General features: G+C 45.2%; 2 long non-coding RNA genes across 2 annotated transcripts in view; both read left to right on the forward strand.

Annotated features, from left to right (window-relative positions):
- Nucleotides 1-738: 738 nt before the first annotated feature.
- LOC145820343 (uncharacterized) lies at nt 739-1,809 on the forward strand. The gene is made up of 3 exons (XR_014361647.1): nt 739-1,100; nt 1,221-1,302; nt 1,404-1,809. It is a non-coding gene; the product is annotated as an uncharacterized LOC145820343 (long non-coding RNA).
- A 10,008-nt stretch (nt 1,810-11,817) lies between these two features.
- The window catches only part of LOC145820342 (uncharacterized), a 14,289-nt gene continuing 13,562 nt past the window's right edge, over nt 11,818-12,544 (forward strand). The window contains exons 1-2 of the long non-coding RNA XR_014361646.1: nt 11,818-12,033; nt 12,235-12,309. This is a non-coding gene — a long non-coding RNA (uncharacterized LOC145820342). The remainder of the gene's footprint in view (nt 12,034-12,234; nt 12,310-12,544) is intronic.

Raw genomic sequence — 12,544 nt, forward strand, 5'->3', positions numbered from 1 at the left:
CCCAAAAAATAATTTTTCCATTAGCAAACAAACAGGTCCTATATCATGATGACCCATGTGATTTCTCTCTTTACAAAAGTGGAAACCCACTTTTTTTTTTTTAAATTGGAAAACCGTGAACCATTATATGTATATATATATATATATATGCAAAATATTTGAGAGGATAGGCCATCACACCCCTTTTTTTTATTCTATTTAAAGAAAGAGATAACAATCCTAATCAATACCTCTAACCTTTTTGACATAGCCATGTCGGCTGAACAGCCTCAAAACTTTTCTGATCCTCTCCATCAAGCTCTGGCATAACCATTTCTACTACTACATCTGGGTCTTCTTCGTTACCCTCCTCCTTTCTCTACACTGGGACAAAACCCAAGCTTGCTTTGGACTCCATTTGAAGACTACCGCCGCCGCTTCTCTAAATCAAGAAAGCAGACACCACAAATTTTTTTATTTTGTGTACAGGAGATCAAAATTCAAGGACCCATTTCGGCACCCAGCTTTCTTCTTCAGCGTTCCTCAGCTAACAAACCAAATCGTGGCCAGCTTGCTTTGCAACTACTAAAGACCACCGACGTCACCGACACACCGATGCCGACTCCTCTGCAACGTCATCATTTTCCAACCTCGCCAAAATAGTGCCGTCGTTGGTTCGGCTGTGCGTCGTCCTCGTCGGGGCCGTGCCATGCTTCCACAGTGCTCACTCTACACCTCACTTCACTAAAAAAATTTTTTTATTTTTTTTTTTATTTGCAGGAGATCAAACTCCAAGGACCCATTTGGGCACACTCTCTCTCCAAACTGAGACCAACCCAAACTTCATCTTCTTCAAAGAAGCTCCGTAGCTGATCAGTGACGACCACGCCGCCCACTCAACGCGGTGTCGGTCTGTCGATATGCTTTCTCGCCCACTGAAATTCATCACTGTTAGCCGTGACCCGCCAACGCCGACCACATCACCGATTCAACGTGGCGTTGGTCTGCCTAATTGTTCCACCACCTACATACGCTGCTTCTAATCTTCAGTCTCTTTATCGCTTGTACAGGCTACATGTTGTGCCGCTGACTTACTCTCTCTTGCTTCTCTAGATCTGTGAGTAAGTGTTTAATACCCCATCTTCTTGAATTGTCCCAGATCTGGGAGTGAGCTCTTTATATATATATATAAATGGGTTTTGATTTTTACTCAACTAATTTCATTCCCTTCACTGTTTCAGATTTATTGATCTTTGGACTTCAGGATCTAGTTGAATCTTTGTTCAAAGCCCTCTTCCTTTTTCTTCTTATATTTTTGGATCTGTGGGTATTCCATCTTATTGTTTTGATGGACTTTTGTGCTCAAAATAAATATGTACTGATACATTTTCTAATTTGGGAATTCTAGTGATGATTTATTTCAGTCTTGAGGCTTGCAAACAATCTTGAACTAGTGAAGACAATACCCACCGCTGGCCTCTCTCTGCTGGTTTGCTTCTGGCTTCGACGGTCCAACGCCGACCACACATATCGCCCCACTCAACGTGACGTGTGTGGTTGCCGACTCTTCTGTGGCACCATCGCTGCTTCCGGCTTCAGCTTATCCGACGCCGACCACGCACGTTCGCCCTTTCAACGCAACGTGTGTGGTCTTGCCCAACCTAGCTCCACATCGCTGCTTCCGGCTTCAGCTTATCCGACGTTGACCACGCACGTTCGCCCTCTCAACGCAACGTGTGTGGTCTTGCCCAAGCCTAGCCCAGTCTTGTTGATTACAGTCTGTAAAGCCTCTATGATTTCAGCTTAAATTTCCAGTATCGGCTTCGGACTTCACCTCTCTAACTGCCCAAATTTGTTAGTATGACATTCGACCCCCTCTTCCGAATATAAATATATTTAAATATATATAAATATATTTTTGTGGCAATGTAGAGGGCTCAAGCAGTCTGATGAAAATAAAAATAAAATAAATAAAAACTGAATCTGAATATGGACTCAATTTTTGTGGCAATCCCAATGATATTTTTTTTTAGCTCAAACGCCGTGATTTTGGCCATATGGAAACATGCACTAGCACTTGAAACCTTATTGAGGTGCTTGGCTTGAACATAATTTGTTGAACTTTATCATCGAGGAAAGGCCGAATATAACTTGTTGACTAGTATTTGAGCTCCATTTTTGACATGGAGAGAGAAAACCCTGGACTTATGAATATGGACTTTGGAAAGGACATTCTTGTAATTTGCATAATGATCCATTGAATCTTGCTACTGATAAGCAATGTAATATACTTCGGATCTCGGGCCTGAAATTTACTATTGAACTTCACTCTGTCCAAATTTTGAGCCCCGTATAAATTGGACCTTTAATATGGAACATAGTGACTTTAAGAAATTGACCCGATTGAACTTCATCATGAAGCGACCTATGACATTGCACCTCTTATTGATAATAGAAGACGAAAATCTATATGTTGATGATGCACCCATTGGTATTAAAATTTGTTGAGCTTGAAGAATATCCAAGAAAATGAATTGTTGATGACGTCCGAAGTTGAATTTGTTGATAAACCCATCATGTTGCATGTAACAATATTCTGAATTTTAATACGGTCAACTCTTTAATATTTATACCGGTTATTTCAGCCATATGTCTTCTCAAAAGAAACTCGTAGCTCCGGGGTCATCAGAACCGGCTCTCATGAAAGAGAGGGATGTACCTCCGGCATCTGAGTGGAGGAAATCTCCTTATTTTGGTCGGAAGGACCCCTTCTGGCGGGCGGCTACCTCCACCACTTCTCTTCTATCTCCGAAGGGGGCTCCATTATGTCTCACTGAGGACACTGACTTTGGACACGAGGCCCTCATTTCTCCTTCCTCGGTGCTACGCTTTCGGATTGAGCGGGGGGACTTTCCATACTGTTATCCTCAGTTCAAGGCCTTTTCAAACCCTCCTTTTGGTTGGCAGGAGTGGGTCGATGATGTTCTCTCGGACAAGAGCTTCTGTCAGCGGCTTCAAGAGGCCCGCCTATTGATCCCAGTGAAAATATCTCGATCCCTATCCATCCGTCGCAACAATGCTAGCCTGGAAGCCATGGCTCTTCGGTGGAGCACCGAGACACACACCTTTATACTTGGCCAGCACGAGATGGGGCCCACCCTTGAGGATGTGTTCATGTTGCTGCGTCTGGAAGTGACCGGCCCTGATGCCTTCGACCCTGAGCAGACACCCCCCGAAGATGATTCTTTGATCCAATCTCTGAAGCTAAATCTTCAAACTTGTGGTCGGTGGAGTTCCGTTTTTGATGGTTCAGCGAGGAGGACTAGTCGAGTAAGGACGGACCGTGCCTCCTATACTGCATGGATCCGCCACTTCTTCAAAGATCTTCAGCCCTTGGCCAGAGATGCTGACCCTAACTCTCGGGAGTATGAGGTCGGTCCGATGTATGACTCCAGGCTCTATTTCTTGGGATTTCTGGCTTGCTTCCTTTCATTCTTCATTCTTCCGAGCACGCCTCCGGATTCCCTCAATCCTTTCGTCTTCCCTTTGGCAGTCAGGCTCTTCAGAGGAGATCGGATCCCTTTGGCTCCCCTATTTCTTGGGAATCTTTATTATCGGCTGGATCTACTACATCGAGATATGGTTCGCTCCGTGGGTCGATATGAGCCTGTCTCCTTTATTCACAGCCAGTTCCTGCCTTGTTTCTTCTTCGAAAGGTTCCCAAAATTTGCCCCTGCTCCGACTGTATTCGAGGCGGAGGTTCTTCGGGAGATAGTGGATAAAGATGGCATCCCCGTGCTCGATACTGATGGGTCTCGGACATTTGGGAAAGCGAAGTCTTGCCAGCCGTTGATTACACGTTGGTCACGTACCATTTCCACCTTATCCTTGAATACTCTAGTGGATGATCCCCGACGCTTTGTGGCACGGCCGTATGTATGCCCGCCTGTGGGTGTGGCCACACCGCTTATCTATCATGGTTCCCCCCGCTCGGTGTCCTTTCCTTTGCCGAAGAACATCCCTGCACCCTTTGTTGATATGCTGATTATGATCCGTCCGAGTTCATTACCGGTGTGGCATGAGGAAGGCGTTGATAGTGCCGTTTATAGGCCTGACCGTGTAGCATGTCAATTCGGGTTTGATCAATGTGCCCCGGGGCCAGCACCTCATTTATTATCATTTTCAGAGAGCTACGGGCGCTTCAGTCGCGGGCTTGTACACACCGTGCTTCCCATATCCGGTTCTTTGACGATGCCAGGCTTGAGCCGAGTAGGGGGTTTCACCCCCTCTTTCAGGCGGTATTGGCAGAAGAATATCGATGCGTTTATTGCATTTGTCCAGAGCAGACCGACCGTATGTTTGCCTCCGCTGATTTATAAGAAGGATTCTTCTCTTCGGCTACCCGAGAGCCGAAAATCTGACCACATGTACGAGGGTTTCTTCACTTCATCTGCTCCAACTGACCCTTCTGCTCGGGCATCTGCTTCTAGCTTGGCAATTACTTCTCCAGAGCCAGTCCCTTTGAATAAGGCCTCTGGTCCTCGGACGACCCGCCTTAAGAAGATGGCTCACAAGAGGACTTCTGATGCCAGTCCTTCCGCTCCTCGTCTTTCCAAAAGGCTTCATGAGGTACCCGAAATTCTTGCTTTGAAGCTACTTTTCTTCTTGCGACTATACCTTCTAAAATGAAAACTTTTATTTGCCCATGTTGTGTAGGATCCTACGGTTGTTGACGTTGTCAGTACCGTGGCTCCTGGCCATGCTGCCTCCCCCAGGCCGGACTCAGACTTGGACGACACCCTCCCTTTGTCTGCAAGACTTGTGAAGATGCGCACCTCTCGTATAGCAGTTATAGATGATGACGATGATGAGGCTGAGTCTTCCGACCATTTTTGTGACCTTATTCCACGCACGCGTCGTCACCGCCCTACCGTAGCTGAGGAGGAGCACTACCTTGGTGACGAGTTTATTAGGGCTCACCGTTCTGATGTTGAGATTGCTGGAGGGACTGATGCCACAGAAATTGATGTCACGGGCCATGCTTCTAGAAGCGATGTAGAGATGAGGTGCGCCTCTGGAAATGGTATGGAGGTGGATGTGCTAGAGATCTCTGAGACTCGCTCTGGCACTTATGGTGATTCTCATCCTCCGGCCCTCCTTCCTTCTTCAGGGATGACTGCTACTGTTCAGGCTTCATCAGACATTGAGATCGATCAGGTGGTCTCTACACGACCAAGTGACTTTGTTGATGCTAGGAGTCCTTCAGTTGCCCCGGCTTTGCATATTGATTCTCCTTCTGGTAATCTTTCTTTCTGAAGTTTGTCATTTACTTATATCTGTGAGAAATCTTTACTTAAATGACTTTCCTGTTCCCTACCTCTAATAAGGCCTTCTTATCTTTTCTTCAGTGTTAGCTGCTACCGGGGTCTTGCCTTCACCTACCTCAGACTCTGCTCCAGTGTTAGCTGCTACCGGGGTCCTGCCTTCACCTGCCTCGGACTCTGCTCCAGTGTTAGCTGCTACCGGGGTCCTGCCTTCACCTGCCTCGGGCTCTACTCCGACTCTCTTTGTAACTCCTCACGGTTCTCCTTCTCAAGGGGGGACACCTGCCTTTGAGACGACTGCCAGAGGTTCTTCATCGCCAGTGCCTTCGAATATTTTGGATCTGAATCTTAGTGATTTTCACATTGATAGTGATGCTTTTGGTCTTTCCCTTTATCGTTCGGCATTCTCAGGCTCGGGACCTCTGCCGGGAGTTACCCCTCCGGGTGGTTCATCTAACCCGATAGACATTGGGGAGATTCCTGAGACTAGCAGCTTTCCGGCCCCAATTCCTCCTTCAGCTTTTGGCGAAGTATCATTTCTCCATTATTGGGTAGCTCCTGAGTTTGCTTCAGTTCTACAGCTTGTGCATTCAAGTTATCCGGAGACCTTTGCTTCATTTGCTTGCCAGTGTCCACTCATTCAGACTGCTCTTCTCGAGTCTTTTGCCACTATCTTATATAGCTTGGACAGGCAATGGTTGTGTGACCTTAATGGGAAAGTAGTCGAGACGGCGTATCAGGGGATCTCTGACATGGAGCGTCACCAAGTGGACTTATCATGGCTTCGGAAGCGCCTGGATATAGCTTCGAACGCCAGTCATCGGCTGGAACTTATGTCTGTGCTTGCCTCTTATCGCACCTCTATAGATGAGATAAAGGCAACTCTTCGTGAACTTGAGTCGGGTTATGCTCGGGCCTTGGAGACTTTAGAGGCACACTCTACTGTTTGTCCTCCAGATGTAGATATGACGGGCAGCTTCTTCGAGGGTGTCGATGTGAGGAAGAGGGAATTCATCCTTCGGGCAAGATTTGTTCAAATCTCGAAAGTCTACACATACTCTGATTTGGCCATTCTTCTTCTTTACTGGCACGATGTTTGCTAACCACGTGGGATACTGTATTGGCCGGATGAAACCAGCCTGTTGAAGTTTTTCAATCTCCTCCTTAATCTTCTCTTCGAGATCTGGATGATATTTTCGAGCAGCTTGCTTAATTGGCTTGGAGTTTGGGAATACATCAAGATAGTGGGAGACTAGGTCAGGATCTAGTCCGGGCATTTCCTTATATGACCAAGCAAACACATCTGAGTATCGGCTTATCAACTTTAACAACTGTTCCCGCTTTTCTAGGCTAAGGCTCGAACTTACGAATACCGACCTCGGTGCATCTTGTCCATCACTCAGATCTATTTCGATAAGTTGTTCAGGCTGAGGCTTCGGCCCATCTTGCATACATTCTGGAGCCACTTCAGGCTTTATTACTATATCATTGTCAGGAGGCTCTTCTTTTGACTCGGAGTCGGTGACTGAAGAAACCGACTCCCCGCACCTTCATAAATAATACACCATCTTGCCTCCTTCTCGAACTTTCATCACCTTCCGAGGAATAGGCGGACTTTCTGGTCTAGACATCGCCCGCTTACTTGATTCTGTCATCGGCTCCTTGTCATCTTTGATATCCTCCCAACGAGGAATTTTGACCCCTCGAGGCTTAGAGGTGGTGGGAACTTCTTCGACAGCCAGTTCGGTGAAGTAGATGGCATCAGAATAATGAGCTTCATGGATCTCGAACGGCCTTTCTGTAGCCTGAATTGTTACCGTCTTCTTTCCCCATTTAGCCTTAACACACTGATGATAACTTGATGGTACAGCCCTATATCTATGCATCCAGGTCCTCCCTAGAATGATGTGATAATTTGCCTCAGAATCGATAATATGGAACTTGGTGGCCGAGCGAATCTCTCCAACGGCTAAATCAACTGTTACGCATCCGATAGTAACTCTCCTTTCTCCACCGAAGCCAGTGATGACTATCGGCTGCTTCACAATGCGTTCTTCAGAGATTCCGGCTTTTTCTAGAGTAGCGCGAGTCATAATGTTGATAGAGGCTCCACTATCTAGAAAGGCCCTTTTGAACTCAACCCCGTTAATAAAAGCAGTCACATAAAGCGGGCGATTGTGAGAAAAAGGATACTTTCGATCAGCCTCGGAGAAAGTAATGGCACTAGATTGCTCTTTTGCCTTCCTCGGGATAGACCCCTCAGTCGACATGCATTCCTCATGGTGTGCCTCGGCTATATTAATGATAGACTTGGTGATTTCCGTTCTTGCCTCCCTGGAAAGTCCAAGCTGGTCAAAGAACTGCTTGAACTTTACACAGTCTTGCAGGGTTTTTGCATAGTGATCCGGATCTTTTTCCACTCTTGGAGGCTCGTAGTTAACCATCTCCTCGGTCTCCTCAAAATAAGATGCCACATAAACATGGTGTCCTCCTCTTCCATAGTATTCTTCTCCTCCTTCTGGATCAAAGGGATCTTCCCCATGAGTCATAAATGTTCTGCCCTCTGGATCGAGAGCACTTCCATAGTAAACTTGCTCACCCTCTGGCTCGAGGATGTCGTCCAGATAACAGTCATCGTCATCGAGATTAGCGATAGCCTCGATCATTGGGCCTTCATAAGCTATCATAGCAACATTCTTGCCCTTGTCTCGGTGTTGAGGATACGGTTGTTCTCGGATGTCTTGAGTCCCTCGCTTTTTGAACCTCAATTCGTCTGCCTCGACTTTATCTCTGAAGATTTTCCTGAGAGTCCAACACTTCTCTGTCGGATGTTTCAATGTACGATGGTAGACACAAAATTCAGGGCTCTCACGGTCCTTTTTTGATGGCATTTCTTCAACATAAGGCAATTTTAGCTCTCCGTCAGCCACCCATTCCTTAACTAGAGCTTTCACTTCCTCGATTCCACATGGATAAGAAACATTCCCCTTTTCACCATTATATTGCTTTCTTTTCTGGCCTCTATGACCTCCTCCTTGTGAATTTCGGGTATCCGGGGCAGAGGCAGCAGCAACGATAGGTCCACGAGATGACTTGAAACTAGTCTTGTAACTGGCTTTAAATCCGGACTCCTGAGCCTGAGGAATGCTAATGTTCCGAGCTGCTTCTATTAATGCCGAGAAGGTGGGTAGCTTGTGGTTAACTAGAAACATTTTGTACCTGCTCAATGCCCCTTCTAGACAAATTTGAACCAGATAACTCTCCTCAACAGCTTCATGACAATCCACGGCCTTGTCCTGAAACCTTTTGACGTAGTCAAGGATGTCTTCACTTTCTTGTTGCTTCTCTTTACACAATGTAAGTGTGGTCACCTTCTCCGCCACTTGAAAGAACTTGGAGTGGAATTTGTTAACCATTTCCTCCCAACTTCGGACAGAGTTTGGGGCCAAATTAACATACCAACTATATGCTCGGTCGGTGAGGGACTTAGAGAATTCTCTCAGTCGGAGGACGTGGTTTGAACCATGAATACCTAGAGTCTCGATGAATCGCACAACATGTTCTCGGGCATTTCCTTGTTTGCCGTCGAACTTGATGAACTTCGGCACTGTATACCCCTCAGGGTATGGATAGCTCAGCATCTCAATGGGGTAAGGCGGCTTGACGTCTGGATCAGGCAAAGAGGGTAAGGTCCTCTTGCCCCGTTCGAGATCGAACATGGCCTGCACATCGGCGAGAGTGAGAAACTGTTGAGGGAGAGAGTTTGATGGTGGTATTCCCGGGACTTGGCTTATGTACCCGAAGACTGAGCTAGGGGCGTCTTGGCCATTCTGGTGCTGCGAATTCATCATTGGTGAGGACATTTGACGATACTGGCCATCAGCGCCTATAGACAAGCCAGTTGGTGATAGGATATTGAATTGAGGCCCATAGAGTCCACCGCACGGCGCCGCTATACCGGGTTGTGCTTGCAGATTTGTTGTCGGCACCAAAGGAGGCCCGCTTGGTGCTTGGGTAACATTTATTGATGGCGTAACAAGATTAGGTACGGGCAGAGCTCCCTTTTGCGCCATCATGCTCCTTATGTTTTCCTGGACACCAACAGTCGTCGGAGCGCCATTCATTACACCAGAAACTCCCCTAGTCACCATTGGATCTTGGCTCGGCACGCCATGGAGCCCGGGCATGGGCAAACTGCTGCCGCCTACTGTGGTTTGAGCATGTGTTACTGTGGCTGTGTTGCCATGAGCCATAGGCTGATTGGGGCCTACTTCTCCTTGGATTTGATTTTGCGCTCCGGCGGGAATAACTCCACCACCAGTTTGATTTCCGTTTGGCGCCGGTGCAAAGTTAGAACTCATCACCAACATGGTATGAGTGAGATTCTGAAGAGTGGTAAGAATCTCTTGCTGAGTATTTTGAAGTCCTTGAATGGCTTCAAGTAACAGTGGTTGATCTGGAGCCATGGTTCTGTCATCACCACCATTAGAGGATCCTTGTTGGTGAACTTCATCTTCTCCCGCCATCCTTGTTGGAGTTGTGTGGATTCCAGATCTCGTTGAGACCATTAACCAATCCGCCTCCCCAGCGGAGTCGCCAAAATGTAGGAAAGGGTTCAAGAAAAGAGTTAGAAAATTCGAAGATCTTCGAAGATCCTTGAAGAACAACTTCGAATTCTCTAGAATATGATGAGAGGCTTAGATTCTTCAATAATCTCAACTTAGGAACACAACAACAAAGGAGATGATGGAGATAAGAGATTGGGTGAAGAAGAAGGTAAAATGGCTAGAGAATAGAATAATGGCAAGGCTCTCCCATTGATCTCCCACTTTCACTCTCAAGGTTGATAATGGAGAAGGGAAATTAGTTCTTTCCCAAGAGTTAAAAATCTCCAAAAATCCATTCCTTGTAAAGCTATGGGTGGGTGCTATTTATAGGCACCTCATGATGTAGGATGGAGCCCATGTGCAAGGCACATGTGGGATATTCTCTCTAACCACCTTGTCCGAGGAGGTGACCTCTCCGAGGAGGTGACTTCTCCGAGGATGAGAAAACCTCGAAGAGGAGATCAATCCCTCGGCGAACCCTTCTTCTTAGCCACACCTAACCAATGATCCCCAATCATCCCAAAGGGTCAGGGGTAGTCCTAGAGGACGTCCTGCCGCAAAGTATTGCCGAGTCTCATGGACCCCCCGAGGTCGTGCCACCTCGACCCGGGTATAGGCTAGTTTAACCGAAGAGTGAATTTGTCTCCACTCACCGTCCTCGGGATCGGGCCCTTTGTTCGAACTCCATTACGCCCATGGTTCTGGTGTGTAGATCCCGGAAAGCTCCGAGCCCGCAAGTGTTCTGGGACTCATTAACGGAGCGACTTCTAGATTGCGTCTGAATCCGTTCGAAGCCAAGTGTTTCGGACCTCTAGGTTCGTGGATCCGAACCCTTTCGAGTCCGAGTGCCTCGGATCTCTAGGCTTGCTTAATACCCTTTCGAGTCCGGGCCCGAGTAAATCTCTAGGTTCGTGGACCCGAACCCTTTCGAGGCTTAGAGCCATTCAGCCCGTTTGACGGCGATAAATCCAAGCCCACCAATCTTGGACTTGCGATAAATTCGGGCCCACTAATCTTGGGCTATTGGGCCTAAATAATTTAGTGGGCTTAAATTAGCTCCTCTTACATCACCTAAAGTTATTCATTTTTCATTTAATTATTATTTTACAAAATCTCGTAAGAGTTACCAAAAAATGGTATTGAGTTAGATAATTGATTTCCGGAAAGCTCCTTCCAAAAAAATCTTCTTTTGTTCTGGAGCATTGACTTCATATTTTGCTTTTTCCTCTTTTAATTTTCTTCTTTATATAGTGTAAAAATTAACAAAAATTAAAACTAAAACCTAAAATGATTCTCAGCAAAGATTTGAGTAAAGTTACTTGGCGCATCCTTCAACAGCTCAACTTATATTGGGAACAATAAGCATTCTGTTTTTACTTTATTAATTCCAGATATGAAGTATAACAAAGTTCTGAAGTAAATAGACATCTTTTCTTCTTGTGGATTTTTGAACAATTTCCTAATGACCAATTTGTTTAAAGCAAACTACGTCTTCATTTATGAATATCTCAACACAATTGAGCTGTGTGATCTATGAGCTCAAACCCATTAAACCACATTGTAGGATGTGGTGTACTGTTCCAATTCCTGTTCCACGTGTCAAAACAATCTACATTACAGGGAACATGGGATGTGTCTACTGTAAGAAAATTGGAGACTTTGGCAACAAATTTTGCTGAATATTAAAATCATATATATGAAGATTTATTGATTTAACAAGCTTGGCGATGTATCTAATGCGTTGTGTTCTGGATACAAACTCTAGTTTCATAATTCATATATGGTTTCAACTGTGCTTAATATTTCCGTGTAACTAGTTGTTTCTATTTCTACATTTATTCAGATTTGTGGAGATTATGGCCCCCAGCATGGCGTTGTGTTTGGCGTATGATTCAGGTGTTCTTTCATTTTATTTGGGATTGCATATGTAAACTGTGTCATATGTTTTCATACATATTATTTTTTTCCATTCTGAGAGTGCCTTCTGAAACAATAATTTTCCTATTTTATTTTTGGTGTTTTCAGATTTTAGCTATACTAACCTCTTTGTTTGTATAATATGGTTGTAGAATGACTTGGTTCATGGATGGGGATTGGATTTTGCCCTCAGAAGATGCGTAGAGGTTGTTGTTTTCCCACTTTTCATTGCTGATGATTGCAAATGTTTCAGAACTTGCATATGTACATGCAGTTTTTTTTTTTTTGAGGGGGGTGAATGTATGACAGTCTAAAGATATACATCAACATCAAGAGCTCTACATCTTGTAGATTAGGACAGCTGCTTCTATTAAGCAGAAATTGATACTTTTATTTTGATTCTACAGCCTGCACATGAGAAAATCGGTGTGGTTGATTCACAGTGGGTCGTTCATCAAGTGATTCCATCACTTGGGAATCAGGTGAGTCATCATTAGCTTGGATTATTTTAAGACCATTTTATAGGTCATTATGCCTAGTATTGCTTCATGTAACAAAAGAGTTTAGTAGAATAGCATTTTCTTGGTCAATTCTTCCTGTTTCTACAAACTGTTGATATGAAAAGAGAGGAGAGAAAGGAAGAAGAGAAGAAAGAGAGGACAATAAATTGTAAAAGAATAAGAGAAAGGGCTAGACCCATAATATAAATGATCCTTT

The sequence above is a fragment of the Camellia sinensis genome, chromosome 2 (genome assembly GCF_055761805.1).
Source record: "Camellia sinensis isolate YWXY chromosome 2, ASM5576180v1, whole genome shotgun sequence".
Classification (NCBI taxonomy): Eukaryota; Viridiplantae; Streptophyta; class Magnoliopsida; order Ericales; family Theaceae; genus Camellia; species Camellia sinensis.